Source organism: Citrus sinensis, chromosome 2 (genome assembly GCF_022201045.2).
Source record: "Citrus sinensis cultivar Valencia sweet orange chromosome 2, DVS_A1.0, whole genome shotgun sequence".
Lineage (NCBI taxonomy): Eukaryota > Viridiplantae > Streptophyta > Magnoliopsida > Sapindales > Rutaceae > Citrus > Citrus sinensis.
Window position 1 is genome coordinate 12,600,155 of NC_068557.1, and position 24,495 is coordinate 12,624,649.

Genomic DNA, 24,495 nt, shown 5'->3' on the forward strand with positions numbered 1-24,495 from the left:
GGAGAGTCCCTCTTTTTATAGATACATTGAGTAAATCATGGCCATCGAATTAAAAACAGTTTGGACGCTCAGGATTGTGCCACGTCATCAGTCAACAGTACACGGTTTGACCACGCGGTTTGAATAGTGACACAGTTTGACCACGCGGTTTAAACAGTCAACCAGCTTGAATAGTAACGCGGTTTGGTTGAAAATAATCCTGTGTATATGCATGTACTGTACGCGTAATTTTTTGGTCCACTAACATGCTGCCACGTCACCGATCAACAGTGCATAAGAATTTTCTCTAATGGAATTGTGACACCTCATCAGTCAATGCCACATTATTGGTCAATGCCACGTCATCAGTCCGTATATGTGATCAGTGTCATGAACAGTAATATGGACAATACCATACATGTGAACAGTGACATTTTTCCTTTTATGCTCCTCTTAAGGTTTTCGACTGTCTTGAGTTCAAAAGTGATGTCCGTTTTGCAGTCTGATCTCTCGTTCATTGTGAAATGACTATGATGCTCCTAAAATACATAAAATACTTAATTATAATACAACACACATAATTAAATGACAAGAGACTTAAATACATAAAAGTAGGAATGTTAGTGGAACTTAAAGTGTAAAATGACGATTTTCTCCTTTATAAATATACATTTTCTAACACTCAACAGTTTACACTTTGTCAAGTACCTATTGCACATAAAAATGACATCAATGTTTGGTGTGATGGGCACTTATTGCACGTAAAGTGTCAGCAACATATTAAACATTTATATGCAACAGGTGTGCCTACGCAAATACCACAAATCATCATCATCACTATTCTCATACATACAACACAACAATAAGGCAACAAACATTCACTATTCATTTTGAACCTGAAATAACCCAAAAATGTTAGCCTATATGGCTATAAAAGCTGATTCTAATGATAACAAATCATATATTTTGGATAAACAAAGATTTACATATTGTGCTTTTATAACAAGAGAATGATTTTATGAAATTAGTTGTTTTTCAAGATGTGGACTAAAATGAAAGAGTTTTGCCATCTTTGTTTTTAATAAATATTGTTTTGAATTTCAGATTTGGACCTATTTAAAAATATTTAAATATTTTGGGCCATACTATAATTTTACATATTTTGGGCCATATCATAAATTTAAAAATTTTTGGGAATAACAAGATTATTTAGAAACTCTGAAATTGGACCTATTTGAAAAGATTCATAATATTTTTAGGCCATAACGCAATTATATAAAGTTTTAGGATAAAACTATAATTGTAGAAAATAGCTCACTGTAGCAGTCACTGTGGCAAGCGGCTAACCGGATTTAACAAGCGGTAGACCAAATTTTGGGCAATAGCTTACTAGAATGAATGCGGCTAACCGGATTCCGAAAGCGGCATGTTGGATGTTCTAAAATTCAAATATTTCCTGTGACGGTAACATAAAAACGGCTAACCGAATTCCGAAAGCGGCAAGTCGGTTATTATCAGAAAACTCATAACGGCTAATTTTTTAGCTCAAACTATATAAACTCAAATCTAATTCATTTTCAAGAATTCTAGCAAGCAAAAACAAAAAGTACACAATATATATTGAGCTTCCATTTTCGTTAATCATCATTTCTTGAATTATTATTGTGCTATAATTTGTATATCCACTCTTAAAGAGAGTTTTTGTTGTAATCCTCATTTCCTCATTAAAATTGTGAGTGTGTAAGTGTGAGAAACACTTGGGTTAAGAGATTGAGGATAATCTCTTATTGTAAAGGTTCATTGACACCTTGGAAGTCAATTATAAGCATTTGAAGCCTTAGAAGGCTTGGATAGTGGAATCTTCAAGTCCAGTGTGCTTGGAGGCATGGACATAGGCGAGGATTGCCGAATCACGTAAAATTCATTGCATTTGTTTTCTCTTCCCTTACTCTTTTATTATTGTAATTTATTGAATTTATTGTTTTCGATTCCATTAAGGCATTAGATTGAATTGTTGTACGGTTTGCTTAGTTTAAGTTTCAAAATCCCAATTCACCCCCCTCTTGGGTTGCATAACTTGGATTTCAAAAAATATTCTCTCACACATGTTCTCAAACACCTTAACTCTAAACTATATTTACGACAATTGTTTATTTTTTCACAAATACAAATCAACTACACTACTTTCTCACTAATACAAAACTAATACCCTATTTTACATGAATAATTCAATTTCACGTCAACAAGAAATCAATCGTTTGGGGGCTCCAACAATGTCAAGAGTTTAGGGTGATAAGAAATGGGATTTTAATCACCAAAACAAGTTGCCATTGGCGGTTTTGCATATGGGAAGTAGAAAAGAGAAGTCCCATCAACGATGTCAAGACTTTATGGTTTCAATCATTAGGGATTGAAAGAAATGAGAGTGAGTTCTTGAAAGGAAAATCTAGCCCAAAAACTTATACTTCACTAGATAAGATAAAAAAAGTTAAAACCATGAGAGTTAAAAAAGCTAGCTTGCCTAATCAGGCCCAATAAATTAACAATAGCGCATTATGAAATATCAAGGTTGAAGCTTGCCTAATCAAGCCCTCAATGGAGAGTTTTTGAGAAAAGACTAAATGTTAAATTTACGATTTAGACAAACATGAACTTTTTCTTATTTTATTTCTTCTAGAACATAGACATATTCAAATTTAACAAGTTCAAACTTCACTTCTGTAATCTTTTTTTTTTTTACAACAAAGTGCCACCTAGAAAATGTAGTGTTAAAGAACATTTTTAAGTATTTTATTGATTGATTAAATTCAATTTAAGTACCAATCTTATTTGAGCTTCTATTATAAGCACTAGTTACAGCTAGACATAAGATATCTATAGAATACTAAGGAATTTATAGTAAAGCGATTACAAAATAAATGATAGGTTTGCTACAACATCACCAAAGAGTCATCTAAGTTTACTCTCCCAACAGTTATTTACGTATTTATATGCAAATAGAAGTGAAAAATAAGTTCTCTCTCAAAAGATTCTTAAAATCATTTTATAATGTTGTGATTAAAATTAGGGCATTGATGCCATAATAGACATGGACAATTTGATTTGAATGAAAAATCTCTACCATTAATTCTAAATAAATAGATAACCAATAACCTAAGTAACATGTAATTATCCTTTTTAATTTAAGTTACAGGTTACATTACTAGTATTACGTGTGATTTATAAAATTAAAGTGTTACTTGACACTAAATGTTGATTTACAAGTAGTACGTAACATTTACAAATTTTTTGTTTGTTTATAGATTTGAAGACCAATTTACAACTGCAACATTGATTTTCTATGCAACAACTACATGGACCCCTTCCTTTTTGTTGTTGCTAGCGCTTTCCCAAGCTGAGCCAAAATTCTATATTCTAACGCAACTTCATTTTACCTTAAATTTACTAGTTTTATGTGTGATTTATTAATTTTTTCTTATTTCACACTTAATGTGAATTTACAAATTTTATGTCAATTTTCTAAGTTTTTAATTTTTCTAGGATTTTGAAGACTAATTTATCACTCCAACATCAATTTACTCCTTTTATATCTAACTTGCTAGTACTATGTGTGATTTACAAATTTTTATTTTTATTCAAATTTAATGTCAATTTATAAGTTTTATATCATTTTTTTTAGTTTGTTTTTTTCGCAATTCTGCAGATCAATTTATTATTCCAACTTAATCTACTCCGTTTTCCTTCAATTTAATAGTCCTATGTGTGATTTACAAATTTTTGTTTTATTTTACACCTAATGTCAATTTACAAGTTCTATGCCATTTTTCTAAGCTTTTGATTCTTTTTACAATTTTGAAGACCAATTTACCACTCATATATCAATTTACCTTTTTTTCCTTCAATTTACTAGTCCTATATGGGGTTTAAAAATTTTTTATTTCATTCCACACTTAATGTCAATTTACAAATTGTATGTCATTTTTCTAAGTGATTGTTTTTTTATGATTCTGAAGACCAATTTACCACTCAAATATTAATTCACCATTTTCTCTTTCAATTTACTAGTAGTATGTGTGGTTTATAAAATTTTTGTTTTATTTCACACTTAATGTCAATTTACAAATTTTATATAGTTTTTCTAAGTTTTTTTTTCTCTTTTATTATTTTTTACAATTCTGACGACCAATTTACTACTCCAATATTAATTTACTCTTTTCCCTTCAATTTACTAATCCTATGTGTGGTTCAAAAAAATTTTGTTTCATTTCGTACTTAATGTTAATTTACAAATTCTATGTCATTTTTCTTAGTATTTTTTTTCTTTTTCTTTTTTACAATTCTAAAGATCAATTTATCACTCTAATATTAATTTATCTCATTTTCCTTCAATTTACTAGTCCTATGTGTGATTTACAATTTTTTTTTGTTTCATTTCATAGTTAATAAATTTATGAGTCTTATATCGTTTTTAAAATTTTTTTTATATCGTTTTTAAAATTTTTTTTATACAATTCTTAAAACTAATTTACCACTCCAACATTAATTTACCCTTTTTTCCTTTAATTTACTAATCCTATATATGGTTTACAAATTGTTTGTTTCATTTCACACTTAATGTCAATTTACAAGTTTTAATCATTTTTCTAACTTTTTTTTTACAATTTTGAAGACTAGTTTACCACTCTAACATTAATTTATCATTTTTTACTTCAGTTTACTAGTCCTATATGTAGTTTACAAACTTTTTGTTTCAATTCACAGTTAATGTCAATTTTCAAAATTTAAGTCAATTTTTGAAATTTTTGTCTTTTTTAATTTTAAAGACTAATTTACAACATTAATTTACCTATTTTCCCTTCAATTTACTATTCGAATGTGTGGTTTACAATTTTTTTTTTCATTTCACACTTAATGTCAATTTATAAGTTTTATTTGTTTTTCTAAGTGTTTGTTTTTTTTAACAATTTTTAAGACCAATTTACCACTCTAACATTAACTTACCCCTTTTTACTTCAAATTTCTAGTCTATATGACTTTTACAAACTTTTTATTTTGTTTCACACTTAATGTCAATTTGTAAATTTTACATAATCTTTCTAATTTTTTTTATAATTCTAAACACTAATTTGCCATCACAACATTAATTTACCTATTTTTCCTTCAATTTACTATTCCAATATATGGTTTACAAAGTTTTTTGTTTCATTTCACACTTAGTGTCAATTTATAAGTTTTATGTTGTTTTTCTAAATTTTTTTTTATAATTCTGAGGACGAATTTACTACTATAATATTAATTTACCCATTTTTCCTTCAATTTACTAGTTCAATGTGTAGTTTACCAAATTTTTGTTTCATTTCACAATTAATGTCAATTTACAAGTTTTACATTATTTTTCTAAGTTTTTATTTTTTTATAATTCTGAAAACTAGTTTATCACTCCAACAATATTAATTTACCCTTTTTTTCCTTCAATTTACTAGTCTTATATTTGGTTTACAAATTTTTTTTCTTTCGTTTTATACTTAATGTCAATTGACAAGTTTTGTTTTATTTTTCTAAGTTGTTTTTTTCACAATTCCAAAGACTCATTTACCACTCCAATATAATTTACCCTTTTTTTTACTAGTCATGTGTGTGGTTTACAAATTTTTTTATTTCATTTTACAATTAATATCAGTTTATAAGTTTTATATCGTTTTTCTAAGTTTTTGATTTTTTTACAATTCAGAAAACTAAAAAATCAAGGGCAAATGAGAATGCAAAATCAAGGGAACATTAACAGTTAACGAAATTCACATTCAATTTCGTCCAAACTTCTACACCGCGCCAAATTAGGTTCCAATTTCAATTTTTTCATTAACCCAAGTGACACAAAACAATTCTATTAAACTGTATGTTGAAATTATTTTTAGCAAAAAAAAAAAAAACTAAAATAGCCTTACTTGGTGGTGGGCATTTCATTGTGTCGTGACTTATGTTGTTTCTGTTACGTGAATGGACCTGATTGATGGGTCAAAGAATTTGGAGGTGCAACTCCTAAATACAATTTGTCAATATGATTAATCCAAAAATATGAGAAATTAATCCTAATAAATTTTAGAATAAAAAAACAATGCAAAGAAAAATTCAGAAACTGAAGAATTAGAGCAATTGCAAAATTGTGCAAAGGAATACTAGCATTAGTTAACAAAAAAGTGAATGAGTGATATGGAACTAAATTGCTTAGCAAATTCAAGCAAAGAAAACTAAATTGCTTTGCATAACATTAAATCTTTGACTCTCCAAAGTTGGAAGTTGATTGACATTAAAAATTGTACATTTAATAAGGATGAAATTATTAGTTTTTCACTTATTGTATCGATTAATACGCTCATTATTCTTAAATTATCTTAATACTCCACAAATATATTTTTATGTTAAATTAATTTGCAATATGCTAATTTTTATCTTGTAAATATTTTTCAAGAATATAATAGAATTGGAATTGAAAGCGGGAATAAAGAAGGACTACTGAAGCAATTTGGAATACATAATTGAGGAGATGTAATAAATAAATATTTAAAAAATAAAAAAATGAAGAGCAACAATGCTCGTGATGGTCAAGTGGCCATCTTTGCCACCTGACCATTACACTCTTCAATTTACATATATATATAAAATAAAATAAATAATAATAAAATAAATAAAGAATACATAATTCCTTGCCTATAAAAGACAAAGAGATGCAGAGAGCTGGGAGAGCCAAGAGGGAGAAAAGCCAGTAGAGTAGCAAGTCGAGAGAGAGAGTTGTAGCTAAGAGGGAACTGAGTGAGGAGCTGAAGAATTTCTTTCTTTCTTTCTTTTCTTTTCTTGTTTTCTTCTGTATCAATTTTCCTTATAATATATTTCAAAAGTTTATCAAATAAAAAGAGTGTTGTATTTTCTTTCAATATGAGTGGCTAATTTTACTAAGCTGAGGTGAAGAGTGAAGCTCAAGGTTTCAAACTATTAAATTTATTACTTTCTCAAGTGAGTTTTTAAGTTTATTTTATTCTTTTTTGGTCATTTGTCTGTCATGTTAGTTTGTAGATTCTCTTGGATTTGTATGGTATTTTGACATAATGTCGATGCATTAATACAGTAGTGGCACATTAGGTACTTTTTTCCATATTTATCCACACATATAGTTAGTTAAGAATTAAATAATATAATAAATAACTGATAAAAGTGAGGCAAAATGTAAAAATGGAAGAGTATTAAAATTATATTTTGAATAACTAAGAGTAGATCATGTAACCTTAGCATATTTTTAAATTGATTTCTGGTGTTTTTTTTTCTCGCAATTAATTTTTTTATTTAACAAATTGACAACTAGATTTTAAATTCTCTGTGGTTCGACCCCGAACTGACCGGGTTATATTATAACTATTCACTTTTATATTTGGGAGTAATACACTTTTGAGTTGTGTCAAGTTTTTGGCGCCGTTGCCGAAGAGTTTTATAAATTTGGTGTCAGTTTGTCTTTATTTTATTTATTTTTTTTGTCATTACTTTCTTTCTGTTATTCTATTTTATTCTTTTTTGCAAAACTTCAGTTCGCACCCCTCTTCTCTTGAAATTTTAACATTATCTATAAAATTTGTGAGAAACTTTATTTTAGCCTAGAAAAGTTTGCAAATCAATCCTCAAATCGAATTTGTTGGACTTTTGGACTTAATGAGCAAGGAATTTGACTTTTAAAATAACCATTAAGGCCCAATAATTGAAATTTAATTGGCTGGTAAATTTTAAAATAAAAAAAACTGTAATTTTTTTCTCTTTCTTTTAATTTCTGCAATTTATTTTTTGCATTTATTTTAAATTGTCAGTTGAACTGCTTGATTGTTATTTAAATTTTGTTAATTTATTTATTTTTGTTTATATGGTCGGTTTTATCGCCTAACATTTTAATTTTAGTTTGTTTATTCTTGTACATTAATTTATTTAATTTTATGTTTTATTATATGGCTGATTTTAAAATACCGTCTAAATTATTTCATTTATTTTGTTTGTTTTATGGCTGGTTCTAAAATACCACCTAATATTTTGTTAATTGTTTCCTTTAATTACCTTATTTTTATGGCTGATTTCACTGCCTAATGTTTTTTTTAATTTTAGTTTGTTTATTTTTATTTATTTTTTTTGCTTTTTTAATTTTCAGTTTTTTTTTATTTCTGCAATTTTCATTTAGTGTTTGATGCATCATTAATTTGTTTAGCACACATCATTAGCATTGCATGCCTTGTTGGTCTCATACAAATAGTGGTAGATTAATTAGGAGATCACCTTCACCACCCTTAGATATGGCCGACATAGGAGCTGAAAAATTTTCAGAGCACGAAGATAACCAAGAGACTTCATGCATCCTACTAGAACATGGTCACCATTTTACCAAAGTTGGGATAGGTATAGAGAACTACTTAACATTTGCTCACACCATGGTTTTGAAACATGAGGGTTAATGTCTTACTTCTACAAGAGATTAACATCCCAAAGCAGACAAGTCGTTGAAATGATGTGTAATGGTAAGTTTAGGGATAAAAGTCTTGAAGATGCATTAGATTATCTTGACTATATAGTAGAAAACTCTAGCAGACACATTGCATTCCTTTATTGAAAAACAAGAGTTGATCAATAACCAAACGATGCAAAACTTAACCAATTTGACAGAAAATATCTCCAAACTTACATCTACTCTGACCATGCATAAAAAAGGAAAGTTTCCTTATCAACCTGAATCAAACCCCAAGGGTCAACGACTTCCTTAAATAGGAAATTCAGGAAACCAAAATATAAGCTAAGTCAAATCGGTTACGACCCTTCGTGGTGGTAAAGTTGTCGAAAAACATATCCTGGGCTCTCGTGAAACTAGTAAAGATTCAATTTAAGAGAATAGGGAAGAGTCTATTGAACTTTTAAACCGTAAAGAAATAACCAACTCTCCTCATGTACCCCCATTTCCCCAGGCACTAATCAAGCCAAAAAAATCAAACCACAGTCTAGAAATTTATAAAGTTTTAAAAAAATTAAAGGTCAACATCCCTCTGTTGGATGTCATTAAATAAGTGCTTTCGTATGTTAAATTTCTGAAAGATCTGTGCATGGTGAAAAGGAAACATAAGGTGCAAAAGAAAGCTTTTCTAGAAGAATAGGTGAGTTCTATTCTCTCAACCAATAATGTTTTGAAATATAAGGATCCTGGTTGTCCAACTATTTCTTGCATTATTGGGGATCATAAAATTAGACATGCTCTACTTGATCTTGATGCCAGTGTTAATTTGCTTCCGTACTTAGTGTACCAACAACTCAATCTTGGTGAGTTAAAACCAACATCTACCACTCTTTTACTTGCTGATAGGTCGATTAAGATTCCAAAAGGAATAATTGAAGATGTATTAGTCCGAGTCGATAATTTCATATACCTTGTGGATTTTATTGTTTTGGAAACGGAACCAATTGTAGGAATGGAGTAATGAATTTATCTTTCAGTAACATGACATTGGAACTTAATGTGTTGAACATGTGTAAACGACCTCACCACTAAAAAGAAGATGATAATGAGAATGAGGAGATTGATATCATCGAGCCAATCATTGAGGATCACATTCAGGATGAGAATTTTACAAACTTTATGGAAATTTGTTTTGCTGAGTCAAGTAAGGAATTAAATTGTGATACTGCTAACATATGCTCTATATTTGATTTTATACAGGTACTTGGTTACGATGATCAATCAAACTTTGAAGATACGACACAACCTGAAGAACCAAACAAAAAGGAAGCACCAGAGCTCGAATTAAAGCCTTTACCGGAAGAATTAAAATATGCCTATCTTGGAGAGCAACAGACATATCTGATGGTAATTTATTCCCAACTCATGCATGATCAAGAAGGTAAGTTGCTATCTTTACTTAAAAGGCATAAAACTGCATTTGGTTAGCTCATAAAAGACATAAAAGGCATTAATCCTTTAATCTGCACACACCGAATACACTTATAGGAAAGTGCCAAAACAACCGGTCAACTACAAAGAAAACTTAAGCCTCATATGAAAGAAGTGGTAAAGAATGAGGTCCTTGAACTACTAAATATAGGAATTATCTATTCTATGTCGATAGTAAATGGGTAAGTCCAACACAAGTAGTATCAAAGAAATCTGAAATAACCGTTGTAAAAAATGAAAAAAGTGAACCAATCCCAACACAAATTCCATCTAGTTGGTGCATGTGTATTGATTACAGAAAATTAAATGTTGCCACTAGAAAAGATCATTTTCCCCTTCGATTTTTAGACCAAATTCTCGAAAGAGTAGTTGGACACCCTTACTACTGTTTTATTGATGGCTACTCTGACTATTATCAAATTCCTATAGCCTTAGAAGACCAAAAAGAGATCACATGTACATGCCCATTTGGAACATTTGCATTTATGAGAATGCCTTTTGGACTTTGTAATGCTCTTGCAACATTTCAAAGATGCATGTTAAGCATATTTAGTGACATGGTTGAAAATTGTCTAGAGGATTTTATGGATGATTTAACTGTATTTGGTAAATTTTTTTATACATGTCTTGATAATCTAGAACGAGTTTTAGAAAGGTGCAAAGAAAAATGACTAATTTTAAATTGGGGAAAATGTCATTTCATGACCACTTTTGAAATTGTCTTGGGCCATGTCGTGTAAAGGAATCGAAGTTGACAAAGTTAAAGATGAAGTCATCTCAAAATTACCCTCACTAATGACAATTAGAGAAGTCATTTTTTTTGGACATGCAGGATTTTATAGGAGGTTTATAAAAGACTTTAGTGTCATATTTTGATCACTTTGTAACCTCGTAAGAAAAGACACACTTTTTGAATGGACTAATGATTGTCAATAAGCTTTTGAAAAAATAACTAGTCATTTGACATCAGCCTCAATAATGCAACCCCCTGATTGGTCCTTACCTTTTGAACTAATGTATGATGCTAGTGATTATGCCGTTGGCGTTGTTCTTGGTCAAAAAAAGGAATGTAAGCCCTTTGTCATCTATTATGCAAGTAGAACTTTGAATGGTTCTCAAATGAATTACACAACTAAAAAAGAACTACTTGTTGTAATATTTGCATTGGATAAATATCGTTCATATTTAATTAGTTCATTTACTATTGTTTATTCTGATCATGCTGATGTAAGATATTTAATGTCAAAATAGGATGCCAAACCAAGGTTAATACGATGGATTTTACTACTTCAAGAATTTAACTTGACAATTAAGAACAAAAAGGGCGCCGAAAATGTTATTGCAGATCATCTTTCAAGACTTACAAATGAGTCTTCAATTAAAACAACACCCATCAATGATTATTTCCTTGATGAATTTTTATTTTCTATAAATAAAATGCTTGGTATGCTAATATTGTTAATTATCTTGTAACAGATGAAATGCCATGTGACTAGAGTTCCCAAGACAAGAAGAAATTCTTAACAGAAGTGAAAAGTTTTTACTGGGATGGTCCATACCTATTAAAGTACTGTTCTGATCAAATTTCAAAGATGTATACCAGAAAACGAGGTAAGTATGGTCATTCAATTCTGTCATTTTGAAGCATGCAGTGTCCATTTTTCTTCAAAACTGACAGCTGCAAAAATAATACAGTGTGAATTTTATTGGCCTACATTATTAAATATTCACATGCATTCTGCAAAGTGTGTAAGAATTGTCAAATGGTAAGGTCCATTTCAAAGCGAAACACGATGCCTTTAAATCTCATTCTTGTCATTGAAATATTTGATTGTTTGGGAATTGATTTTATGGGCCCTTTTTCCATCAGCATTTGGATTTGTATACATTTTGGTTGCTATTGATTATGTTTCAAAATGGATCGAGACGATTTCTTGTCGGCACAATGATCACAAGATTATAATCTGCTTTTTAAAAGAAAATCTTTTGAGCAGATTTGGAATACCTCGAGCCATTATCAGTGATGGAGGTAAGCATTTTTGTAATAAGTCATTTGAGTCCTTAATGAAGAAATATGAAATTACATATAAAATTGTTACCCCTTATCACCTTCAAACAAGTGGTCAAGTTGAATTAGCAAATAGAGAGATAAAACAAATTTTTGTAAAGATAGTTAATCCAAACCATAAAGATTGGTCTCTTCGAATAAATGATGCACTTTGAGCATATCGTACTAGCTTTAAAACATCTTTGGGAATGTCACCCTATCGGCTTGTTTATGGTAAACCTTGCCACTTATCGATTGAACGTGAACATAAATCATTTTGGTCCATTAAAGCTTTTAATTCAAATCTTGATGATGCTGGTAATGTTCGTAAATTGTAATTCAATTAACTTGAGGAATTAAAGAATTATGCATATCAAAATTCCAGAATTATTAAGGTAAGAACTAAAGTTTTTCATGATAAAAGAGGTGAAAAAGTTTTGCTTTATAATTCTCGTCTCCATTTGTTTCCAGGGAAGTTAAAGTTAAAGTGGAATGGTCCATTTTGTTGTAAAAAAATGGTAGAAATTGAGAATCCAAAGGATGATATCACATTTAAAGTTCATGGTAAAAAATTGAAACCATATTTGGAATACCAATCATGTGAAGCAGACACCGAAATTAATTTGAGTAAACCACCAAATCTTAATTGAACCTTTTGTTTTAATTTTTTTTTATTTACTGTTATTTTACCGTTTGTTGATTTTTTTCTTTTTTATTTCTTAAATGGAGTGCATTACATTATTTTTAATTATGTGTTGTTTGACAATTTTGTTTTACCTCACCAATTTTTATATTTGTCATGAGTACCTTCATAAAAATGATCATTTTTAAACATCTTAAAGAACTTTTACATGTAAAATTTCACCTAAGAAACTTGCTCCAATTTTGTAAATCACATTCTATTTGAGATCTACAACCACCAGAGTTAGTATCTCACGTTAAAGATTTAGAAAGACAACTCAAAGAAATAGAGGATGATATTTATGAACTACAATCGGAACTGGAGGTAAATTCAATAAAAGGACGAAGGTGAGTTATATTCCTTGTGTGTTTTTTTTTATTTTGTTGTTGTTCTTCACTTTTGATTTGATTTTGCTGATTTGATTCGTTTTGTTTTAATCCACTCTCCCATATAAATGGCGGATAATGGTACTCCGTGACCTTTTAAGTCGGTATTTTCAGTTTCCCACAATAACTGAACCCCAAAATCAAGCATGGAAGAAATACAATATAAACTGTATAAGTGTTTTCCTTATCTCCCTCAAAATGCTCTTAAGAAGATTTACAAAGATTATTGTGAACAACTGCGTTTGTTAATGATCAATAGGATTCTTGCTAACATTCATTGGTTAATTGAAGCAAAGGTCCGACTGGCAGGTGAGTTTTTTGATCCATTTGTTTCCCATATGCCTGGTTTTGGTAAAAGCACATTCGCTAAAAAAGGAAGAGCTAAGCGACTTGGCTCTAAATGTCCTAACTGTGTAAGACTTGCTTGCAAAAAACCACATTGTAAAACTTTAGGAATGGTTTCTGTAAATCATGAAGATAAAATAAAATTTGTTAAGGATGGCATGAGTAAAGAATCGTTGGATGATATCTTACGATCTCTTGAGACGTATCCGTGCGGATATGTTCAACGTGAAATTCATAATTTATGGAATTTGTTCCAAAAGGAAAGTGCACAGTTTAGTCTTGGGAATGTGACTCTAAAAGACCCTATTTGTCAGTTTATAAGAAAACTGGATGGGAAGCCTATCCTTGACCCATATAGGGCGTTTAAGCCATTACTAGACGTAAAACTAAAGGAAGATGTGAGCCATAATCACAAGTACCAGTAAATATCCTTTTTTATTTTATTGTTCTTTTATCTTTTGCATTATTATTATTATTATTATTATTATTATTATTATTATTATTATTATTATTGTGTTTATTATGTTTAATTATTGTTTGCTTTTTTCTGTTTACTCTTGAATTATTGAGCCAAAAGCTTCATGTGTCATTTGACAAACACACCACCCTATTTATAGATGTGTATCATTGTGTCCGTCACCAAGATCTTTAAATAAGAGCTTCTTTTCAAGCACTCACAAATTGTTTCTATTTAGAATTGTTCTAATGACGACAATTTCAAGCAGACAACTTAAGAACATTTGTGTGCTTTCTAGATTTCGCTATGGAAAGTATAAGTAGTTCGTTCAGGCAGCTATAAATCTTAGTCATGCTATAACAGAGAGACAACTACATCTTGTTTATGGAGGAGGTGACCGAGGATTATCAAAGATTGTCTCTGAAGTTGTTTTTGTTCGAGGAAGCCAAGTGTTAGGCATTATTCCAAAAGCCTTAAAACCTTTAGGATGTCTGCCAAACCCACCAACTGGAGAAGAGTTAGTTGTCTTAGGAGATCTTACAACTTTAGAGACGTTAATTACATTTGCTTCTTGAGCCCATTTGAATATCCATAAAAAACTCATCGGTTTATTAAATGTTAATAACTTTTATGATGGCTTAATAACATTTCTTAATTATGCAATTAAAAATTATTTCATTCCACCCTCAGCGAAAAAACTCTTTATTTGTGCTCCTACTGCTAATGAGTTACTTGATTTTTTGCAAGCTTACAAACCAAAACCAGATCCCATGACTTTGGTGTTGGATCGGGCAACTGATGATGATGGCAATAACTCTCATAAAAAATATAAATTAGATTTAACTCTCCATTTGTAAATATTTTCCAGCAGTGGCTAAGTGAAGTCTTCTAAACTCTACTCATTTCTTCTAAGATATTGAGGACAATGTCTCATTTAGGTTGGGTGGAGAGAATAGTTGACAATTGTGGAATGTCTCAGTCCTGGTGATGTTTTTACTAATTTTTGTTGTAAAGACTAACTTTGGATAAAAATTTGAGTCGAAGATGGCAGAATATAGAATATAGTGTCTCTAGAAACAATCTTCTTAATTTTAGTATTTTGTTTTTTAAAAAAATTATTTCCTAACTTCTTTTTTTTCTCTCTTTTGCTCTTTTTCTCTTTTTCACTTAATCATCTCCCTTAAGTTTCTGCAATCAGTCCCAATTTTTTTTAGTGTTTTCTTTAACTAAAAAAAAAAGTTTTCTTTTTCGGTGTGATCTTTTAACATTGGATAACATGATGATTTTTAAATTTTGGTATTTGTATTATCTTTGGCCTTGAGTTATGCTACACTATGTTTTCCCCTTTGTATGTTGAAACATAAATTGAGAAATTTGATGAGTGAAATTGATTAAGCCATTTGGAGGAATGTACATGTTATGAAAAGTCCAAACAAGTTTTTAAGCCTATTATCCTTGGAGAGTAATCATGTTTGCCTATACAGCTTCATGATTTATTATACAGGATCTCTATATTTTCTTTAAAGTGAAAAAAAGAGAGTTTGTGCAGCCACATCTAAAAGTCTATTGAACTAGTGGATATGAAAGATTATTTAGAGCTCTAAAAGATAACAAAAGGCCATTTTTGATCCGTTTGAGCCTTTCTAATCAACCCTATTATAAAATATCTATAGTTAACCCCTTTGAGCCTTTAAAAGTAATAATAATAATAATAACTTTTTCTTTGATAACCTATCATCCTGTCACACTCCGATGTGGAGTATCACTTTATGGTTTATGTTTTCCACCACCCAATTATGTTTGAAAATAGGGATGATTATGTATTCTTAATAATATTTCTATGAAAAAAAGAGAGGATATGTATATATAAATAAATAAATAAAATGAAAAAAATGAAAGAAACAAAAAAACGAAAAAAAAATTCCAAACACCTTGTAATCTCCAAAAAGTCTCATATTTTTCCTCAGATGAAGAAGTTATTGTTTGCCAAATTTGTCATAAACGTAAACATAGTGCTGCTGAGTGTTGGAACAGATATGACACTGACAATTAAGAGGATTTACAAGCCCTAGCTGCCATGAATCATCAAGACAATAGTGATCAACAGTTCTATGTGGATTCTGAAGCAACATCACACATGACAAATAACACAGGTAATCTTGATCATGTAAAGCCTTATAGAGGTAATGACAAAATAATTGTTGGCAATGGTCAAGATTTAAATATTTTACATATTGGTTCTGCTTATTTAAATACAAATCATGGTACTTTACACTTCAATAATATTCTAGTTGTTCAAAAACTGAAAAGAGTCTCCTATCAATTGGACAACTCATTGACGATATTAAATGTGTTTTTGAATTTAACACTAATGGTTTTATTGTGAAGAGCAAGGAAAATAAGGTTCTCGCAAAATGGAGTAAGCAAGGGAAGCTATACACCTTGGAAGGAGACTTTCTACTGCCTTTAACGCAACTAAAAGAAAATCTAGCGTTTCTAGTTTATGGCACAAGATGCTTGGCCATGCCAATCTTAAAATCTTAGAGGCTTTAAAACGCAATAATTTTATTAACCTTCCTAGTTGGCCTAATGCACCCTATATTTGTGTTTCCTACTAATTAGACAAAAGTTTTAAGAAATCTTTAATTTATCTAATAATAAAGCAAATTTTCCTTTACAAAAAGTACATTGTGATTTATGGGGTCCAGCTCCCATTACTTCTACTCAACATTTTCGTTACTATGCATTATTTATAGATGAGTACTCATGTTTTAGTTGGTTATATTCCTTAAAATAAAAATCTGATTTCTCTTAGTGCTTCTTGAAATTTCAAAAACAAGTTGAAAATCAATTGGACAAAAAGATCACAATATTTCAAAGCGATGAAGGAAGGGAATTTAATTCTATTGCCTTCATCAAATTATATGTCCATACACTCTAGAGGAAAATGGTATTGTTGAGAGAAAACATAGACACATCAATAAGATAGCTTTAACTACGATGTTTCATGCTTCATTGCCACTCGAATTATAGGTAGATTTTTTTCTTGCAGCCACATATATCATTAACAGGCTACCTTTTTCAACTTTAAAAAATAAAAGCCCTTACGAATTTCCTTTCAAAAACTTGCCAAACTATAAAGGGTTAAAGTCCTAGCTTGTAGATGCTTTCCTTATCTTCGGGATTCTAATAAAACAGAATTTGATAAAAAATCATATCCAAGTGTTTTCATAGGCTATAGTCCCCTCTATAAAGGATATTGTTGTCTACAACTGGAGATTAATAGTGTATATACATATATCAAGGCATGTTGTTTTTTATGAAAATAATTTACCATTAAAAAAATTAACATCATCTTTTTTAATGTGCAGGAACAAAGTACATTGACCACTTTCCCTCAACAAGACTAGTGGCTCTCAAAGAATTCTCCCAATTATGAAAATTTTAATGATTCACGTGCTGTCAAAGCAAACAATTCTAAAGGCACAACAATATCAACACTATATGTGCAATTCGTGGCCCATGTGGATGCGAATTTGGACAACAACTCAAACGTTACTTTTCCAATTATTTCAAATTTACAGCAAGACAATTTTGAAGACAATTTGAATACTTCTTTTCCTAGTTCAACAACTCCACACGACAACTCAAAAGCAATTCCAAATATTTTGGAGTCTCCACATGCAATGCAACCCTTGAGTACTAATGATCCAAATTCTCGTAGTTCATATGCAACTAAACCAACCAATTTGTCCATAAATACAGACAACAGCTCTGCTACAAATTCACAAATAGAATATCTTGACATATCCAATCGCTTATTTTTGGAACTTAAAATACCAAACACTATCGTAGAACCACAAAGCCTAAATGCTCATCCCATGATGGCACGTAATAAACTCAAACAAAATAAGTTAGCCCTTTAGACCAGCCACAGTAGTCAAATTGAACCCAAAACACTCAAAACTGCCTTAAAGAATCCAATTTGGATTCAAGCTATGAAAGAAGAGCTTCAAGCATTGCATTAAAATCAAACATGGTCTTTGTGCTGCGACTTAACAATGTTAATGTCATCGAATTGAAGTGGGTATATCATATCAAATATAGAGAAGATGGAACCATTGATCAGTATAAAACTCGATTAGTTGCCAAGTGATTCACACAAATTCCCAAAGTCGACTTCGATGAAACCTTCAATCTCGTTATAAAGACCACAACTATTCGCCTTATCCTTGCAATTGTTGAAAGCTCAAAATGGCTTTCAAGCATCTAAATGTTCACAACGTTTTTCTTCATAGACTATTAAAGGACATTGTCCACATGGAGCAGCCACCCGAGTTTCGCAATTCACGTCATCCATCATATGTTTGCAAACTTCAAAAATTGCTCTATGGCCTAAAACATGCATCTAGAGAGTGGTTCAAGTGTCTTTCTTAAGCCTTAATTTCTCTTGGATTTTCTAGTAACAATGTTGACAACTCTTTGTTTATATTAACAACAAATCCATTCTTATACTTATATTAATTTATGTTGATGATGTGATAATTACAAGAAATAATGAGAAGGAAATTCAATTAATTATCAACAATCTCACCTCAAAGTTTGCTTTAAAAGATCTTGGTAATCTAAATTATTTCCTCGGCATTGAAGTTCAACAATTCACGCATTGCATCTTTCTATCTCAAGCAAAGTACACTATAGACATTCTTTCAAAGGCACGGATGCAGGATTGTTCTCCTATCAACACGCTAATTGTTGTATGATCAATACCGTGTTCGAATGATAATGAACCTGTGGATGCGACTGAATATAGAGGTCTTGTTAAAAGCCTTCAGTATCCCACCTACATAAGGCCACATATCACATTTGTTGTCAATCAGGTCTCTGAACATTTCTAAGCGCCAACAAAAGGCAATCTCAAAAAAGTGAAAAGATTCCTTCATTACCTTAAAGGTACCTTTGACTTTGGCCTTAGATTTTTGTCTCAATGCTCTCTCAAGCTCTATGCCTTTTCGCATTCTGATTGGGTTGGATGTCCGATTACAAGATGAAGTACAACAAGATTATGCATTTATCTTAGAAGAAATTGTATCTCTTTGAGCTAAAAAAAAATAACACACAGTCTCTCGCTCAAGAGCCAAAGCCAAATATAGGTCCATGGCCTCTGCCGCTACCGAATTGACATGGCTCACATATCTAGTTAAAGATATTGAGTTTATGTATTCCGAAAGCACCTACACTTCTTTGTGATATTATGAGTGCAATTCATATGACTAAGGGATCATTATTTACACGACACGTGCCTTCCCATCTTCAGATTGCAAAAACACTCTTACAAAACCTTTGAGGAAGCATCAATTTCTCATGATACGAACCAAGCTAGGTGTTCATTGCACGTCAATGCCTAGATTGAGGGGGGCTAATAAGGACAAGTCACAGCTAGCAACAAAGATGGTAGTTTGTATTGCCATAGTAAAAGGATTTCCAACATCTCGTCTAAGCTAGAATTTTGATGCAAAATAGAGTAACAACATATGTCACAGTGGATTCATCACAATGGCTAGTTGATTAAGAATAATTATTGTAAGTGCAATTATCCATTGACCACCTATTTTTTCGTGTTTTTTTTTTAAATACACATCTTTTTTTTCTGCTGATTTCCGCCTGAAATTACATTTTCTTGCATGCATCCACTTCCATATACATGTTGTTATAACTTTACTAACATCATGGGGGTAAATTTGTCATTTGACCTAAACAAACAAAAATGACGTTGTTTACGCACTAGTAATCCAAGACCTAGCTTCGGATCGGATTCGGATCCAATATGAAAATCCAATCAAATTGTACAATTAAAAAATTAAAATTAAAATATAAGTATAAATAAGATTTACCATTTAAGTTACATATATTTAATTTAATTTTATTTTATTTATGAAAATAATTCAGTTTGTTTTGCAATCTTTCTTTTTTTTGTCATTTAGCTAGGGTAAAATAGTCGTTTTATGTTTAGGGATAAAATAGTTATTTTTTAAAATTCTATTAATTTCTTTAACAGAGTTAATACAATAGTGGACAACTGAAACACTTTGTAACTTTAGTTAAAAATTAGCCCAAAAAAAGATTTTTTTTTTTAAAAAAAAGCCTGAAAATTTAGGTGGTCGGTGGATAATTGCTCAAAATATTGTCTTTCCTATTACACCATCTTAAACATCTTCATATATTGTAAAATTCAAGCAATTTAATTAAGAGAAAAACAACTACTGTTTTCACCATATTCAAGCATCTCAAATATTTTTAGTGGGGAGTGTAGTTTTTAGTATGATTGTTAGGTGGCCTCTTGTCCTTTAGTCATTTATAATCCTACAGCGGCTTCTATGGTGTCATTTCCTTTTATTGGCGAGGTACAATTTGGGATAAAGGTAAGCTATAGGATGTGTTGCCCTCTTCCATTTTTAAGCAAATTTTATTGGTTCATATTTCTACTGGGGAGCCAAATTTGATTCAATAGGATCTTTCCCTTGATGGCATTTTTCACTTGCGATCGACTTGGGAGCTTGTGCATTGTTCTAGGCCGAGGGATGAGGTTTTTCGGTTATCTAGCAAGCATATTCTGCCTTGGGTGTCTTTTTTCCTATGGCATTTGTTGCATAGGTTTTTGCCTATTGATGATTTCTTATGTCCGAAGGGTTTTTGTATGGTCTCTCGGTGTATTTGTGGTCGGGCTGCTGAGACTTTTCGGCATTTATTTATTGATTGGCCACAGGTTCGCTTGGTTTGGGATCATTTTCAGAGGATTTTGAGTAAAAGAGATGTTGCTTTTTTGACCCTCATGCTTTGCTTCTTCATTGGCGGCAGTGTGCCCTTTCTCGTAGTCATCTTCAAGTCCTCCTGCCTTACTTCATTTTGTGGCAAGTTTGGAAGCCTATAATGCTTCTAGGTTTGATTCCCAGTCATTCTTTGTTGATGCAGTTATCTATCAGGTGGTACTAGATCTTAGGATTGCTAGTTTCATTTTTCACTTTAAGCTTTCTCAACTAAGGAGAGTTTTTGAGTTCTCGGATTGTGGAGGGTTTGAATGTTACAGCTCCACTTAGTAGGTCGATTCATTTAGTTTTTTGAATGAGGCCGCTTCCTGAAGTTGCAAAGCTAATTGTGGATGGTTGCTCTAAGGGCAATCCTGGGATGGTTGCTTCAGGTGGTATTCTCCAAGATCATCGAGGTGTGGTTTTGGCTGCTTTTGGATCTTTTCTTGGTTGCCAGACAATACTTTATACTGAGTTTATGTTGTTTGTGAGGTGTTGGAGCTTGGTGCTTAGTATGGTTGCTCTTTGTTTGAGATAGAGTCGTATTCGACCACGGTTGTTTCTTAGATTCATTCGTGGGGTCTTATTCGCTAGGATTGTGCTTATTTGTTGCGTCATGTGTGCGCCTTGCCATCTTCCTCTCCTATTTGGTTAGACATGTGCTTTAGGAGGCTACTTCTATTGTTGATTTTCTGACCAATTGGGTTTGCACTCATCAGGTTAGTCGACTTTTCTTGAATTCTCAAGATCTTCCTACAAGTTTATCTAGTATTCTCTATTTAGATAGGCAGGCTATTTCTCATGTGAGACTATAGGAATGATGGCTTTCTTTTTCCTTTGATGATTTTATATTTCTCTTCTTATTCTTGTGTATTTGCTCTTACTTTAGAAGGTTTTGATTTATAATCTCCTCCTTATGTATTTTCTTTATTGTTGATTTGACAGATACAAGTCTTGTCTAGCCCCCAATCTCTAAGTGGTTTTATTAAAAAAAAAATCTAAAACTTTTAATGGCTGTTTAAATAAGAGGTGACTCATTTTAAGGATCTTCTAAAAATACTCTAATCATGCAATTGGAGGTCGACACCTCTCGATATAATGGGTTCATTTCAGGAAGGCATGCAACAGCAACATTAATTGATATTTGCTGGCAAATTATAGCCAAATTTGAGTAAATGGTGCAAAATACAGTCAGAGTCACAAAGGTCTAAGTCATGCGCATTCAAAACGCCTTTTTTCAAAGCTCAAAAGATAAACAAAACTTTGTCAGCCTAGATAGCATTAACGGTAGAGAATTTTCATTAATAACATGGTTAATATATTGCCACGAATTCCAGCTGGCAGATTATTAATGAGATAAATTCTTTCGCAGGAAGAGACAGACGAGAGTCAGCATCATGTATCCTGTGTCTTTCTCCAATTAAGCAGCCAACTAACCAGATTAAAGTGTCCTGGATCGAATTGAGAAGCCAGTGCTTTTCAAAAACAAATGATCCATAAAGACTTACGTGTATATAACGTGCATAAGTTATGACCTAGTCTTGTTTCAACCAAATTAGGTGTTATATTATCGACTTTTTTTTTAGTACTACATGTATTAATGCGTGCAATTTTTATCTTTTTGGTTGCTAGCTAGTTAAAGAAGAGAATCAGTGACGTCTATGGCTAACGAGGTGGTTAATACTTTAGATATTATTCTCTTTTCAACAGATTTGTTATGATAGTCACCCAAGAGATAGAAAGGCAAATGCACAGTATGAAAAATGTAACGGGGGTTAATTTATTATTTTTGTCTAGATTTAAGTATGCGGTGGTTATTATTTTTTTAGTAGTGTTATATATTTTAAATTTTTTATCTTAAAAATGATTTTGAATAATGTGGCATTCATTAATTAATTGATAAAATAATATAATTAACTTACTTCAATCTTGTAAAGAATTTTAATCATCTAATGAATGACACATTATCTGAGATGAAATTAAAAAAATAATAATTAGATGTCTATCATTATCTATTTTCATTTTGTTGTTGTAGTTCTATGTTACATATAATACTTTGGTTGCTTTTGACTAAATTATTTTAAAGTTCACTTGAAAAATTACAGGTAGTGTATACTGATTTATATTTATTCTACTTTTTAAATTATTCACTTTCCTATTTTTCTTATTCCCTTCACCGAATCCTTCCACCAGTAGTTAGTATTAATTCTCAAGTTGATTAAGCATACTATCATGGTGGAAGGTAAATTAAAAGAGTAGCATCCTAACTAAAGCTTTAAATTGTTATGTGCACTATTGTGGAGGTCCAAGCAGAGCTAAGACTGAAAATCAGGGGGGTGCTGGGAGCAGTTTGGAGCGGAGCTAGAAAATTGGTTGTGGAGGGGCATTTTGAATTGTAATAAATAAAAATTTTGGGGAAAAAAATTAGGATGAACTGGATAAACAAGCTCTTAAAGTAAAATTTTAATCAAGTGGTATTAAGCATGTTACTTAAGGGGGGAAAATATGGTATCAATACGTAAACTTATAGAAAAGAGTTTCTTTTCAGTTCTTGTCTTTTTGGAAAGAAAAGAAAAGAAAATTATTGGAGGCAAATGTTTTTTTCGTTAGGGGAACTTGTGAACTAATTGCTGGGGGAAATTGCACAAACACAATCGCACAAACCCCAATTTACTCCGTCACTAATGTAAACTTTTAAGTTTCTTAATTGAAAAAATGTAAATATAGGGGTAAAATATTAAGCTAATAAAGTTACAGAGGTCAATTCATATATAATACTCAAAACTATTTTTATGAGCAAAAACATAAATTCCATGAAATAATTTTATTTGGGCTAGAGGGGCCAAGGCTCTTATAAGTTATAAGCCCATAGCTAGCTCAGCAATTAGTGTAGGTGTGGATGCTCTTAAGAAAGTATTCATGTCAATATTATAGAATTTTTAATTTTTAATGGCTTTATCTAATTGTATAGCATGTAATATATCATCTGTATCCGTTTACCTTTTCAAAAAATATAATAAAAATGTATAATATTATGTGTATAAAGATCTTAAAGTCAACAATAGCCAATTGTTTTTAATAAAATAACAGTGGACAATTCCTCTACTGTCAATGTACTGATATTTGGTATAAAGAAGTGTCTATATATTTCTTAATTACTGAAAGAAGAGAAAAAAAAGAAAAAAAAGCCAGCTTGGAATGTAACCTACCCATATCAGATTTTCAATGTCATAAATATCAATTCATATTGGTAAATTCTTTCATACAATTAATAAGATTTATGAATGGATGCATCCCAGTTTGTGCATCCTCTTGTTTATTATTTTTGCTATCAGGCATCAATAAAAAGAATACAAAACTGCCCATCATTATTCAGTTATGATTGCAAGTCGGTACAACGAAACCAAGCCACATGCACACGGGGACATATTAGCATTGCATTGGTCATTAGTCAGAAAGCTGTATAGCTAGTTGCATCTCTTTATTACTTGAACTGTTCATAGAATTGAGCTTGAGCATGATTGTTAAAGAAAATTGAGGATCCTAATCCAATTATTAATTTGCCTCTGATTGCCTGGGATTTGCTTTTACATTGGTTGAAGGTAGTAACCTAAACAACAAAACATATCTAAGCATTTATGCTCCCTCGGGTGCGTGCAAAAGGAGGATTACTTGGCGCTCTTAATTAATTTCGTTTTCTTTTTCCTTTTATTATCTCACAATATGACTTTAAAAACTTGTAGTTCAGGTAATTAATTATAAGATTAATACCGTACTACGCAAGTCCTTCTTTATTAAGAGGACACTAATAAATGTGAAACACATGGAT

The 24,495-nt window shown here is 31.1% G+C and overlaps 1 protein-coding gene across 1 annotated transcript in view; it reads left to right on the forward strand.

Moving 5' to 3' along the window:
• LOC102628692 (wax ester synthase/diacylglycerol acyltransferase 4-like) overlaps positions 1 to 24,495 on the forward strand; it is a 71,942-nt gene that overhangs the window by 44,572 nt on the left and 2,875 nt on the right. The window lies entirely within an intron of this gene.